This window comes from Rhinolophus hipposideros, assembly GCF_964194185.1.
Source record: "Rhinolophus hipposideros genome assembly, chromosome: 22".
NCBI classification, from domain to species: domain Eukaryota; kingdom Metazoa; phylum Chordata; class Mammalia; order Chiroptera; family Rhinolophidae; genus Rhinolophus; species Rhinolophus hipposideros.
The window spans coordinates 17,400,489-17,413,980 of NC_138068.1; positions in this window are offsets into that span (position 1 = coordinate 17,400,489).

Here is a 13,492-nt window from a genome sequence, read left to right on the forward strand (position 1 = left end):
TGTTCATGGTAGTATAATTCATAATAGCCAAAGAGTGAAAACAACCCAAATGTCAATCAAATGATGAATGAATAAATAAAATGTGGTACATTCCATACAATGCAACATTATTTGGCAATCAAAAGGAATGAAGTACTGATATATGCCACAACACAGATGAAACTTGAAAACATTATGCTAAGTGACAGAACCAGACACAGGACCATATATTGTATGATTCCATTGGTATGAAATGTCCAGAATAGGCAAATCTATAAAGACAGAAGGTAAATTAATGGTTCTCTAAAGTTGGAAGGGAGTTTTGGAGGGCAAATGGAGAGTGACTGAAAAAGAACACAAGTTTCTTTTTGGGGTGATGAAAATGTTTTAAAATTGATTGGCGGGGGCCGGTTAGCTCAGTTGGTTAGAGCACAGTGCTCTTAACAACAAGGTTGCCGATTCAATATCCTCACATGACCACTGTGAGCTGCGCCCTCCACAACTAGATTGAAACAATTACTTGACTTGGAGCTGATGTGTCCTGGAAAAATACACTTAAAATAAACAAAAGTTTAAAAAAAATTGATTGTGGTAATGGTTGCACAACTATGAATATACAAAAAAGCATTGAATTTTATACTTTAATTGAGTGAATTGTATGGTATGTGAATTGTATCTCAAAAAAGTTTTTACCCAAAAATAAAACAAAAAACTATTCTCTCTCTGGTCTTGGTCCTTGAAAGCAACCCTGACCATGTTCTCCAAACCTCTCTCTCTTGTCCCCAGGCCATCAATGAAATGCAAATCGCTTTATTTTGAGGTCACTTATGATCTGTTAGCCATTAGGGGAGAGTCCAAGACTAATGAATATTCTAACAAACTATGGAAAATATTTGAGGACCTGAAAATAAATGGATTAGCTCCGACATTTAATACCTGAAACATTGATGTTTACAAATATAGACTCAAATATCTACATAACTTTATATCAACTAGTCAACTGCAATTCAAGTCAGCTCACAGTTACATGTAAATTACATAGAAGGTAGAATTTGGGTGAATTATATGGTTGCTGTAATGCGAGGCAAGGACTCCAGAATAAGGAAGTCCTAGAGACTTCTCAATTGTGAAAAAATGAGCTAATACAGCTCACACGGATTCATTTTTGAGATTATTTAATCCACTGGTGTCAATGCCAGACAGTTGGCAGGTGCTGGGCTGGCTGCATTCATTCATTCAACAATACTTAGTCCAAAACCTGGCCCAGGGTAAGCCTTAAGCCTTGATAGGTGGCTGCTGCTTCTGGTGAAATGTTGGCTCCAGGCCAGGCCGAACCAACAGATGTGCAGGAAGTGCTGAAGGTGCTGCTAGGGCCAAGGGAAAATGAGCTGAGTGGAAAAAAGGCATTCTGGGTAAAAGTCCTGGCTCTACCATGAATTGGCTGGGCAGTCACTTCCCCTTTCAGAGTGTCCATTTCCTGGTCTGTGAAACTCTGATTGTACAATACTTACGTGTGTTTATGTGTGCATTTTTTCCCACGTCCCCATGCTTTTGAGGGAAGTGACCTTTCTTTGGCCTCTTTTGTAAGCTCCCCAAAGAGCATTGGTGGAGCTGTTTGCACACAGTGGGGGCCCCACAGTGGTGTGGAGGGAGCACCAGATGTTTCTGGCTAGCAGGTGGAGCTCAGTCCTCTGATGCTATGAGGTTAAGCATAACTAGGAGTAGGGGCAGATGGGTTTTCATTTTTATATTCGGTTTAGAGAGAACCCTCCTAGCCCAGTGGCTCTCAATCTTGGCAGTACACAGGAATCACAAAGGGAACTTTAAAAAGTATTGGTGCCCAGGGCGGCCCGGATGGCTCAGCTGGTTAGAGCGCAAGCTCTTGGCAACGGGGTTGCCGGTTCGATTCCCAAATGGGCCAGAGTTGCAGCCTCCACAACTAGATTGAAGACAAGAAGCAGCTGCTGAGCTGCCAGAGGGGCTGACGGATGGCTCAGTTGGTTGGAGTGTGAGCTCTTAACAACAAGGCTGCTGGTTCAATTCCCGCATGGGATGGTGGGCTGCGCCCCCTGCAACTAAAGATTGAAAACAGTGACTGGACTTGGAGCTGAGCTGCGCCCTCCACAACTAGATTGTAGCACAACGACTTAGAGCTGATGGGCACTAGAAAGACATACTGTTCCCCAATAAAAAATTTTTTTAAAAAAGTGTTGGTGCTCAGGCTCTTCCTCAGACCACATGAATCAGATTCTGGAGGTGGGGCTTGTACTTTTAAACACACACACACAGACACACACACACACACACACACACACACACAGATCAAAACAAAACTCTCCAGGTGAGTTGAAAATGCAATGTGTAGCCAGGCTAAGGATCACCGGCTAAGTCTGTGTTTCTCAGACTTTGGGAACACAGAATCACCTGGGGAAATGGAGGAAGGAAGTGTCAAAAATGTTGCTTCTTAGGTCTCTACTTTGTCCTCCTTTCTCATTCTTTAGTGTGGTATGGGGCCTAAGAACATGCATTTTAACTGATTTTAATGAGCAAGACTGTCTTAGCTAATGCTTCCATCTGTCTTGATGGCAACACTTCTCCTGTATCCCTTCCCTTGACTTAAATAGGGTTTTCCAAACTCCCTGAGAAGAGTCACTTGGGGCACTTATTTAAACATGCAGTTTCCATTTTGCAATCAACAATATAATAATCAGCTGAGGAAACAAGGGGCTTCAACAGATGCTAGAGCCACTGAGTGAAAAGCTGTTGGGTAACAGAATAGTCACATGGTTCAAAATATCAAGCCACAGATTGTTACTAATTAAAAAGAGAGAAATGTACCTTTACAATAGAGAGACCCAGCAGTTTCCACCTTAAGTCATCAAACCCACGTCACCAAGAGTGAGACAACCTGACACTGTGGGGCTCTGATGTGATGAAATCTGATGGACGCAACATCTTCTATGTCATATTCTTGCCAAAAATACTTAACCTGATTTTAATCATGAGGAAAATTTAGACAAATCTAGAATGTGGGGCATTCCATAAGCCTGGACTCGCTTTTAATAAGTTACTATTTTTTTAAAGGTGGGACTTATTCTTGATTAGAAAAGATTAAAGGGACATAACAACAACAACAACAACAAAATGTGTGGACCTCGATTGAATCCTGGATTGAAAAAAAGATACATAAAAGAAATTGTGTAGGCCTCTGAGAATTTAAATATTGTTTCTATATTTGAAAACATTATTGAAATATGACGATGGTAATGTGGTATGGAGGAAAAGGTCCTTATCTTTTTATTAGGGGTTACGTGCTGAAGAGAGGATGAAGGCAGGAGGGGACAAAATGTTAATGTGCCCAAATGCTAACAATTGGTGCATGTAGGTGAAGGGTATTCAAGTGGTTCCCTGTATGTTTCTTTCAATTTCTCCAGAAGTTTGATATTTTTCAAAATAAAAATACTATTTGGGAAGGGAGAATGCTGGTTCCTGAGCCCCTCTCCTTCGAGATTCTGATTCAGTAGGCCTGGACTGAGGCCAGGGGTCTGTATTTTTTAAGGAATACCCAGGTGGTTTGTATCTGGTTCAAGGCTTCACCATCCATAGAGGTTCCCGACAGCAACCTGTGCTGCGGGCTGCCTTTCAGTTCCTCAGGTGCCCTCCAGGTACTACCATCTCTTCACACATGCTGTTCCTTCTGCCCTGTCTGCTGTTCCCTCTTCCTCTGCTTAACCCCATCCTTCTTTCAGGTCTCAGCCCAAATGTCACTTCCTCCGGGAAGGCTTCCTACAAGCCCCTCAGTCAAGCCTCCCCCCTCAATTGGCTCTCATGGCCCCAGGGACCACAGCTATAATTTCACACATAGTGGTGACTATTGCATTCATGTCTGCTTCTCCCATTAGATAGTGTTATGGGCTGAAATGTGTCCTCCCCCGACCCCACCCAGTTCATACTTGCAGTCCTCACCCTGGTGCCTGCCAGACTGTGACCGTATTTGGAGACAGGGGCTTTGAAGAGGTGATTAAGGTAAAATGAGTTCATGTTGGATAGGTGGGCCCTCATCCCATATGACTGGTGTCCTTATAAGAAGAAGAAATTCGAAATGGAGAAAAGACCATGTAAAGACAGCCATTTGCAAGCCAAGTAAAGAGGCCTTAGAAGAAACCAACCCTGCTGACGCTTTGGCCTCAGCCTTCTAACCTCCAGAATTGTGAGAAAATAAGTTTCTGTTGTTTCAGACACCCAGTTTGTGGTCTTTGGTAATGGGGCCCCTGACAAACTTATACAGATAGTGACTGCCACTAATCAGGGGCAAGATCTGTTTTGTTTACATCTGAATTTCCAGGGCCTAACACATCTTGGCACACAGGAAGAGCACAGGAAGGATTTGGTAAATGAATGAATGAAGTGACCCTGCTTTACCGTGCGAAGGGTTTAGGAGAACATATTACTGGTCCTGGCATACCCTAGGGCTTCACTAAACAGCACTTGAAAATGCAGCAAGATAATATTTTGGAACTCATAAACTGAAGTTTAGCTTTTCTTCCCCCTTGATGTTTGTTTTGTAGGTGCTGCAGCTGTTACCCTCAGCCCTTCACCATCAGCTATTGTCACTCCTTGACTCTAGGGGGGCACAGATATTACCTGCAACAAACAAAATGGAGTCTATCACACCCACAGTCCAAGTAGTAGCAAGAGAGCCAAAGCACTTTTCATGTGTTACTGCTCGGTCAAGAGAGGAAAGGTCTTATGGAATTCGAGAAATGTAGGCTTGGAAAACAAACAGACAAAGCCTGAGTAAAAGGGCAAAATGTTTATCCCCAAAAAACAGATAGGCTGAAAGAAGAAGCTCAACTTCAGAATTTTTAGGAAAATGCAAATGAAAAATCCAGAGATAAAAGTTAACAGCTATCAGAAAGGTAAAAAAAAAAAAAAATAGGTCTGTCAATACTGGGATCAGCCCTCAGGGTGGGGGGCCCAAACACTGGTACAACCATTTTGGAGAGAACTTTGGCATTAATTAGGAAAGATGGAAGTGCATGTCCTGTGACTCAGCAACTCCACTATGAGGAACACCTGGCCTGGAGAAAACCTCCCACCTGTGTTGGAAAAGATGCATCTAAGAACATTCTTCGTCGCTTTTTCTGTGATAGCAAAAGACTGCCAGCATTCTCAATGCCTACCAACAGGAGAGTGGATACCAATGAATTAAGGGAACTTTTCATATCGTGGAATTTCATTATTCTTAATCACACCCTTTCTCCATTCCCACAAGGAACCTCTGCCCCCCTTTTGTAAACATAAAAATCTCATGGCTTCCTTTAATGTTACTTGAAATTTTAAAATACAAGTCTGCAAGAAATCCCTTCTCAGAAACCAGGGGGGACCAAATGTGCTTTGGAATGCAGGACTTTAGGATTTTATAAACATAATGTGGTACCTACTGGTACACTGTACATCAGTGATTCTCATACTTAGGCATGAATCAGAGTCCCTAGGAGGGCTCACTAAGGCACAGCTGGCTGGACCCCACCCCAGAGTTTTTTGATTTAATAGGTCTGGGATGGGGCCTGAGAATTTCCATTTCTAACAAGTTCCCAGGTGGTGCTGATGCAGTTGGTCTGATAATGCACTCCTATGTACCTATCCCTCAGGTTCATGACACTTTGAGAATGACTGCTCTCTATTATATAACAACCCTAGAGGGGTCTAGAGCAGCACCCCGTAATCAAACATTAATATTTCCACTATGAAATAAATATATTATAATAAACATATATATACAATAAATATATAAATCGTCTTCTGTTCAGATTAGGTTTTGCTACTGAGTCAGCTTTTGTAAACTGATGAAAAATCCTTGTTTTCTGAGAATTTTGCATTTTGGAAGACAGTATAGGGATTATGGGCTTGTGATATCTCATGACCAAAGATGAAAGCATACACAAATGGTAACGTTAGAAAATGCTTTTTCAACAGTACACTTGACCCAACACCATCAAAGATTGTGAATGTTTCTGGAATGAATCAATGTGAATGAGCCTCTCTTAAAGAGAAGTGGATTTTGCATTGCCTCTATTGGCCACCAGGTAGCAGCAACAATTCTCCAGCACAGCTGAGAAGTGCATTCGAGAGAGAGGCGTCCAATGCTTTTAAGTGAGAGAGCCATGCTGGTGGTAGCTGCTTTGAAAGAGCCTTTGGGAATTACTATTGCTGTGTAAGAAAATACCGCAAAACTCAGTGCGGTAAACAATCATTCTGTTATGCTTGTGAATTCTGTGGGTCCCAAATTTGGAAAGAGCGTTGCAGGAATAGCTGTTCCGCATGTCTGGAGCATCAGCTAGAAAGACTCAAGGGCTGGGACCTGGACTCATCTGGGGGCGTCTTCACTCACGTGTCTGGGGATTGATGCTGTGTTCAGCTGGGACCCTAGCGAGGCCATCAGCAGGAACATCTACATAGGGTCTCTCCACGTGGTCGCTCTGTGTGGGCTAGCTTGGGCTTCCTCACAGCATGGCAGATGGGTTCACGCATGAATGTCTCCATCCAGATTCCAGGAGAGAGGGCATAGACCACGACTGGATAGGAGGAACGTCAAGATAAGTGTATTAGTTTGCGGGTTTGCTAGTTTGCTTAGTTTGCTCCCATAATAAAATACGGAGTGCCTTAAAAAATAGAAATTTATTTCCCATAATTCTGGAGGCTAAATGTCCAAAATCAAGGTGTCTGCAGATTTGGTTTCTCCCAAGGCTTCTTTCCTTGGCTTGCAGATGGCAGTCTTTTCCCTGTGTCTTCACAGAAACTTTCCTCTGTATGCTCATCCCTGTTGTCTCTTTCTCTTCTTACAAGGACAGTAGTCATATTGCATTAGGGCTCCACCCTAATCGCCTCAGTTTAATGTAATCACTTCTTTAAAGACCTTATCTCCAATATAGTCCCATTCTAAGGTAATGAGGTTAGGGCTCCAACATATGAATTTGGGGGGACACACAAATCAGACCACAATAATCACCTTGTCAGAAGAGCATGTGGGGTGGGAGATATTGCTATGGCCATCTTGGGGAAATGCAAGCTGCCATGAAATCCCTCATCCAGCTGCTCTGATGGGCTCCAGTCACCTTGGAAGAGCCTGGTAAGGCTGCGAATCAGGAACATAGATGCCAGTAAGGCCCCTGGGCCATGGGTCAGCTACACAGAGGGGAGCATAGCCACAGGGTGCCCTGGATGGGGGCAGTGGTGGAAAGAAGGGGCTGGGGGTGCTCTGATCGGGGATCAGGTCTAAGATTTCCTATGGCCATAAGCCAGTGTGCACGTTTTTGTCTTATTTTTACTACCCTGTGTTTTTATTTCAGGTTTGCCTTCTTCGCTGACCTCTCAATCTCAGAGATTGCCTTTCTTTGCCCAAATTCACACAGCTTATGAATTCCAGCCCAGATCTGTCTACCTAGAAAGCCACAATAATAATAATACTTTTTGCTATGATCCTCTACTTAATATCAAAGACATTATAGATTTTAACTTTATTTTGATGTATTTTATAATTTTATCACCATGTTCTTTTTTATCTTTTAATCATAGCACACTATTCTTTAATTTCTTGATTTTTCTCTTTCTATTAGACTGGCCATTATGTTACCTCGTTGAAGTCCAGTTTTTTGTTCTATTATATTAATATAGTATTTTTCATGTTTTCTTTTCTCTCTAGATCTTTCGTTCTGGACTCAGTCTTATGGTTGGTCTGTATATATTTGTAGTGGGTATAAGCTGGGATCCATGTAGTCCAGTCACTATTTGTAATACAATAAATTTGGAAACAGATTTATACAAATGCCACTCAAAGGTGGAATGATTAAATAAATCATGGCAGGAAACATGATTGAATACTATTCAAATGTTTAAATGAATGAGTCACTTCACCAAAACATGTGCAGGAAATATATAAATAAAACTTTCAAAGCCTATTATGTGACATGAGGACCTAAGTAAAGAAAAGAGGCATATTCCCATTTTGGGCTAGAAAATTTAATAAAGATACCATCTTGCATCTTTTAATCTATAATTTTGTGGGATGCAAATAAATCTTTCAACAGAATTATTTTTGGAACTTGAAAAAATGATTCTAAGGCTCATGCAGGAAAATCAAATCCTGGGGGGAAAAAAAGAGAAATCTGAAGAGACAAACACTGCCACATCTTAAAATGTATTATAATGAACTATTATAATAGCTCATTACAAATTCAGGAATTGCCAGAGTGATGAATGGAGCAGATGAGTGAGTCTGGAAGCAGACCAAAATATATAAGGTCATTTAATAAATAATAAAAGTGGCATTTAAATCAGTGGAGAAAAGATGGATTACTCAATAAATATTGTTAGCACAATTGGCTAGTCATCTGAAAAGAAATTCAACGGAGACCTACCAAAAACCCAGGCCAAGAGGAATTCCAACTGTATAAATGAATCATGGTACATGCATACCATAAAATACTACCATACGTAGCAATGAGAATGAACGAAACATGGCTACATGCAACATGGATGAATATAAAGACAGTGCTTAGGAATACATAATTAGGTGATAAAACCATAAAGAGCATGGAAAGCCATACTGCAGAAGTCCATATAGTGGTTTCCTACAAGGGAAAAGGAGTAGATTTTGATCAGACCTTACTGGGGTGGCAATGCTCTGTTTTCTGACCACTATGATTAGAGGTGCTCATTTTACCTTTATATTTTAGGCCATCACGTAAGTTATTTTTTAATATAAAAAGGTTTAAAACAACTAAATCTATGGAGGAAACATAGGGTTTTTGTTTTGTTTTTGTTTTCATTATCTTAGAGTGAGTGAGGCTTTTAAAAGTATGACATAAAACCCAAAAGCAATTTTAAAAGATTGCTTGATTTGAATCCATAAAAAATTCTGCATGGAAAAACACCTCAATAAAGTCAAATGACAAACACCATTACAGGAAAACGCTTGCAATTCTTACCATATTTCTTAGTATAAAAGAGCAAAGAGTTGGAGGGTGGTTTTACAGAATGTCATGATGCATTATCCAATCAACATAATATACAAATGAACCAAAAAAGAATGTGGAAGCTGTCTTTGTATTGATGTGGTATGATCTTCAAGATATATTGTTCTACTGTGTACAGTATGCACTGTTTATGTGAAAAGTATACATATATGTCATGCATTTGCTGATTGCACCCTCATGGTGTTCTCACGTTTGTGACAGATATACATGCACAATTTTTAAAAGACGAAAAAGAAGCATCTCCACATGCAATGATAAAACAAGGCTAGATGATTTCTATTTTTAATTTTTTAATGGAAAACTTCAAATACATACAAAAGTAGAGAGGATAACGCACCCCATGTACCTATCCCTTAGATTCATGATAAACATATGGCCACTCTTGTTTCATCTATACCCCCTCCCATTCTCCTCCACTCAACTTGATGATTTTGGAGTGAATCCCAGACACTTCAGTTTGTATCTCTATAAGCATTCTCTCTCCCCCTCACCCCTCCTGCCCTACCTCTCCCTCTCTCTCCCACTCCCAACACAATCATATCTAAAAATGAAAACCTATCAATAACTCTTTCATATAATTGAATATCTAGATCATATTCAAATTTCCCTGATTTTTTTTTTAACAGTTGATGTACTAGAATCAGGATCCAAACAAGGTCTACACTTTGTGTTTTGTTTCAAATGTCTTTTAATTTATAGGTCCCCTTTTTATCCCCTTTGCAATTCATTTGTTAGGGAGGAAAAAAAGGTTGTTTAATTTATAGGTTCCCCCACCCTGCTTCTTTTTTCCCCTCTTGGCAATAAAAAAGAAAGGTTGTTTTGTCCTGGAGAGTTTTCTGCTTTCTGGATTTTGTGGATTGCATCCCCATGGTGGTGTTTGTCATGTCCGTGACAGACTTACTCATTTGCCCCATTCAGGTCCCCTTCCATCCTTCTCCACCCTGGTCTTTGCCCCCAGGAGGCTGAGCGTGGAGACTATATCAGCCAGGCTGTCTTGCCCGGAGGCTTCAGTTGAGTTTAGCCAATAGGGAGCACTGGTAGGAATGGGAGGGAGAGAGGGAGGAGAATGAGGTCAGAGTGTTTATTTCCCTGGCTCCCTTCCTGCAAGGCTGACTGACCTGAGTTGTCCTCCCTTCCTCCCTCCCTTCTTTCTTTTTCAAATTAGTTTCAGGTGTACAAAACAATACAACAGACATTTCACCCCTCACAAAGTGATAACTCCTCTCCCCCATTGACTGTGCCTCTTGACTGAAGGTGACTCTCTCATCCCTCCCCTTCCAGCTTCTGATAATCCATCTCTCCCTCCTGTTGGCAAAGGCTTCCCTGCTGCTCACCCCAGGATCCTGCACTACCCTTCAGACTCTGCCTTCACCTTTGTACATACACCCTCTTCAAATTTTCCTAATCTGAGTTCACCATCTTCTTCCTGTTGGGACCCTAATTTATACAATGTTTCTCTGTCCCCAGTCTATTTCCAGTGAACTTGCAGTTCAATCTGGAGGCTTCATCAGATTCAGGTTAAATTTTTTTGTAAAACCACTTCATGGATGATGTTCCATATGTTATCATATCAGAAGGCACAGGATATCCATCCATTATAAAGATTCCCATCAGCTTTTCACCAAACGGTTTTTAGTGGCCGTCGATGCTTATTGGCTCTTGCCATTATCAGAAGTTAGAAAACTGTTGTCTTCTATGAGTAAGATCCCTTCTTCATGTATTAGCTGAAAATCCTCTACAAAGAAAAAAATCCCTTATCATCTTTTTGGTGACCCTGGGTACCGTAGGTACAGGAAAGGCAGGATCAGTGTCAGTTTCTTACCCTTTATCAGTTTTCAAAACTGTGAGCTGGTTCCTCCACAGGTAATCAATGATGAATTTATGGATTTTAACATTTGATGTGTTTTTACCCTTCATTTGTTATTCTTTCTGATGCTCAAATTGCCCCATTCCTTGGCCAGTGGGAGTCATTTCAAGTTGGCTCCTGAGTTCTTTTGATACCATCCCAGGAGTCTTCAAGAGTCTTTGATAGTCTGCTTTCTGATGCGATGATATTCCAGGCTCATCTTGTGTATTTCCTGCCCCAGAACTGGAATTAGCCAAGTCTCCAAGGAGCCCCGGTTGCTTTTAATGAGAAATGGTATTTGAGAAGTTAACACGGGGGGTGTTCCTTGACATGGGGCTGTTCATTATTTCTAGATTGTACTTCAGATAAGAAATTAATACTTCTAGAGAGAAAATACATCATACTGATATTTGAGATTCAAATTTAGCATTACAGGACTTTTAATATTTAGATTTTATATTTTTATATCTTGTATCTCATGCTGAAAATCTTGGTTCCAAACATTAACATATTTACATATTTATATCTTCAGAGTCACCATACCAATGCTATTACTAACATAATTACTGAAAACAATAAGATTTATTTGCAGTTCTTTTTTGTTCTTAGACTATACCCACTAAAGATGTACATTCAACTACCACTTTTTTCCTCATTACTATAAAAAGTCACTTACAATAATGCCACCCAATTAAAGTCATCTAATTAAAGACTTAAAATAAGACCTCTCTGTGTAAGTAAGCCACCAACTTGATAAATAACTAGGTTCATTTGTTTTACTTTGCTTTTGATTTGTAAGGATTTTGCTCTTATAGTCATTAAAATTTGTTTTATAATTGTGTATAACATATACACGAGTCCAAACCCACATACACAAAGCATGTATTGTTCCTTTAAAATCTTAATCATAGGAGAAAGGAGGAGAAAATTACAAAGCTCTTCTGGCTGACACAGACAACTCACAAACCACTGTACCTCCATTTTTAAAAATAATGTCGTCAAACGAAACGTTATCACTAGGGCAACATATAATTAAGGAAGGCTACTAAAATTTTTTAAGGGATTTAAACAATTTTAAAGATATCAATTTTTTAAAGATTTTTATTTTTAAAGCACGATTACATTTCTCTGAAACCCAGGTGACTTAAGAGTCCTTTGTTACATGTAACATGCAGCCAAAATCAGAGCAGGATGAGATCCGCATTTTATCAGAACAAGCTCTCTGAACTAGCTTTCTGCAGCTCTCAGTAGTGTTTGCTTTTCCAAACTTGCAGAGGGGGAAAGGCGACATCTTTTCTGAGATTCTCTTCACTAGGAATTGTCGACCAGGAGGCCTCCATTCTCAAGATCAAGCCCTAGACTCCCATTAAATAGCTGGGAGCGAGAAGAGCAAGCCTGAGAGGCTCAAAGTCGGAATACGGAAAAGAAAAGCGCAGTGAGGTTTTAAGAGTCTGCTTCCAGAGTTGACAAGGAGCCAAAGCCAAGGTCCTTCACGTTTCCAAGGTACACCTCTGCTCCTACTTGCTTCACCCAACCATGCTTCTCTGGAAGCTTTTTAAAATTTGGTCCTTCTCCAAAATCAGGCCCCAATTCAGAAAAGAACCCTTGGGAGATGTGCGTCCCTGTCGCGCCGCTAGGTGGCACCAAACGATCAGTTCACTCACCCTGTCCGCACAAACCGAGGCTTGGCACGCACAGAGGGGATGCTAGGATTCACTGGGTGTCATTGGTAGGTCCTCCAATTTCCCAGTGTATCTCAATAATCTCCTAAGAGCTTTCCTATTGTCAGACCCAAAATGTCAGAAAAGTTGCCAAGAAAAAGAAGGAATATCATCCTTCCCCTTGGGGGGGTGGGGGACAGGACTTTGTAAATATTCTGCTCAGGTTTATTCAGATTCTTATCTGTACACTTAAGCATTTGGGTGTTGTCTCACAGTGGCTAAAGGAATGCCTATGACAAGGGCTGACAGACATCCACAAAAGGACTTAGTAGTACACCTTGGAATGCCCTTTACTGAGAAGAGTGATCAGGACATGGGTAGTGCTGGTCCTTTCAGATTTAATACTTATAATGAAACCCAGTCCAAATTACTGCTCAAGTGTCCCAAATTGGGGAATGATCCGCACCCCACAACTAAAGCTACAAGTTTCCAGAAACTTGTCCAGGTTGGGGCATGCCCACTGAGGAATGGGAAAACAAGATGCAGTCAGTACCGTAGCTAAGCTGACTTAAGATACTACCTACTGCATCCTTGAAACTCCGGCTGTGGGAATGGACAGAGGTCTAGCTTGAAGGCCATCCGGGGGTCCCATCCTCTCTATGACCTCCTCCAACACTTACCATTTTTATTTTCTAATTATTCAATTTATCTTTCTAGTATAGTTTGCTGTTAGAGAGTCTGATGACATCTATTTTTTTTATTGTGTAAGCCATTTTGTCTTTTTGCCTGGAGACCCAGAAGAGTCCTGTTGTTTACTAAGTTCTTTCTTAGAGTTGACATAATTTTAGTAGGATCCTTCTTAGAGTTGACCCTTCTGAGTCAGTTTCCCAAGCCTGCACACAGTGTGTCTTCACAGTGTTTATACTCAAGGTGTTTTCTTTTCAGGGGGAGGAAGTTTTATTGAATTA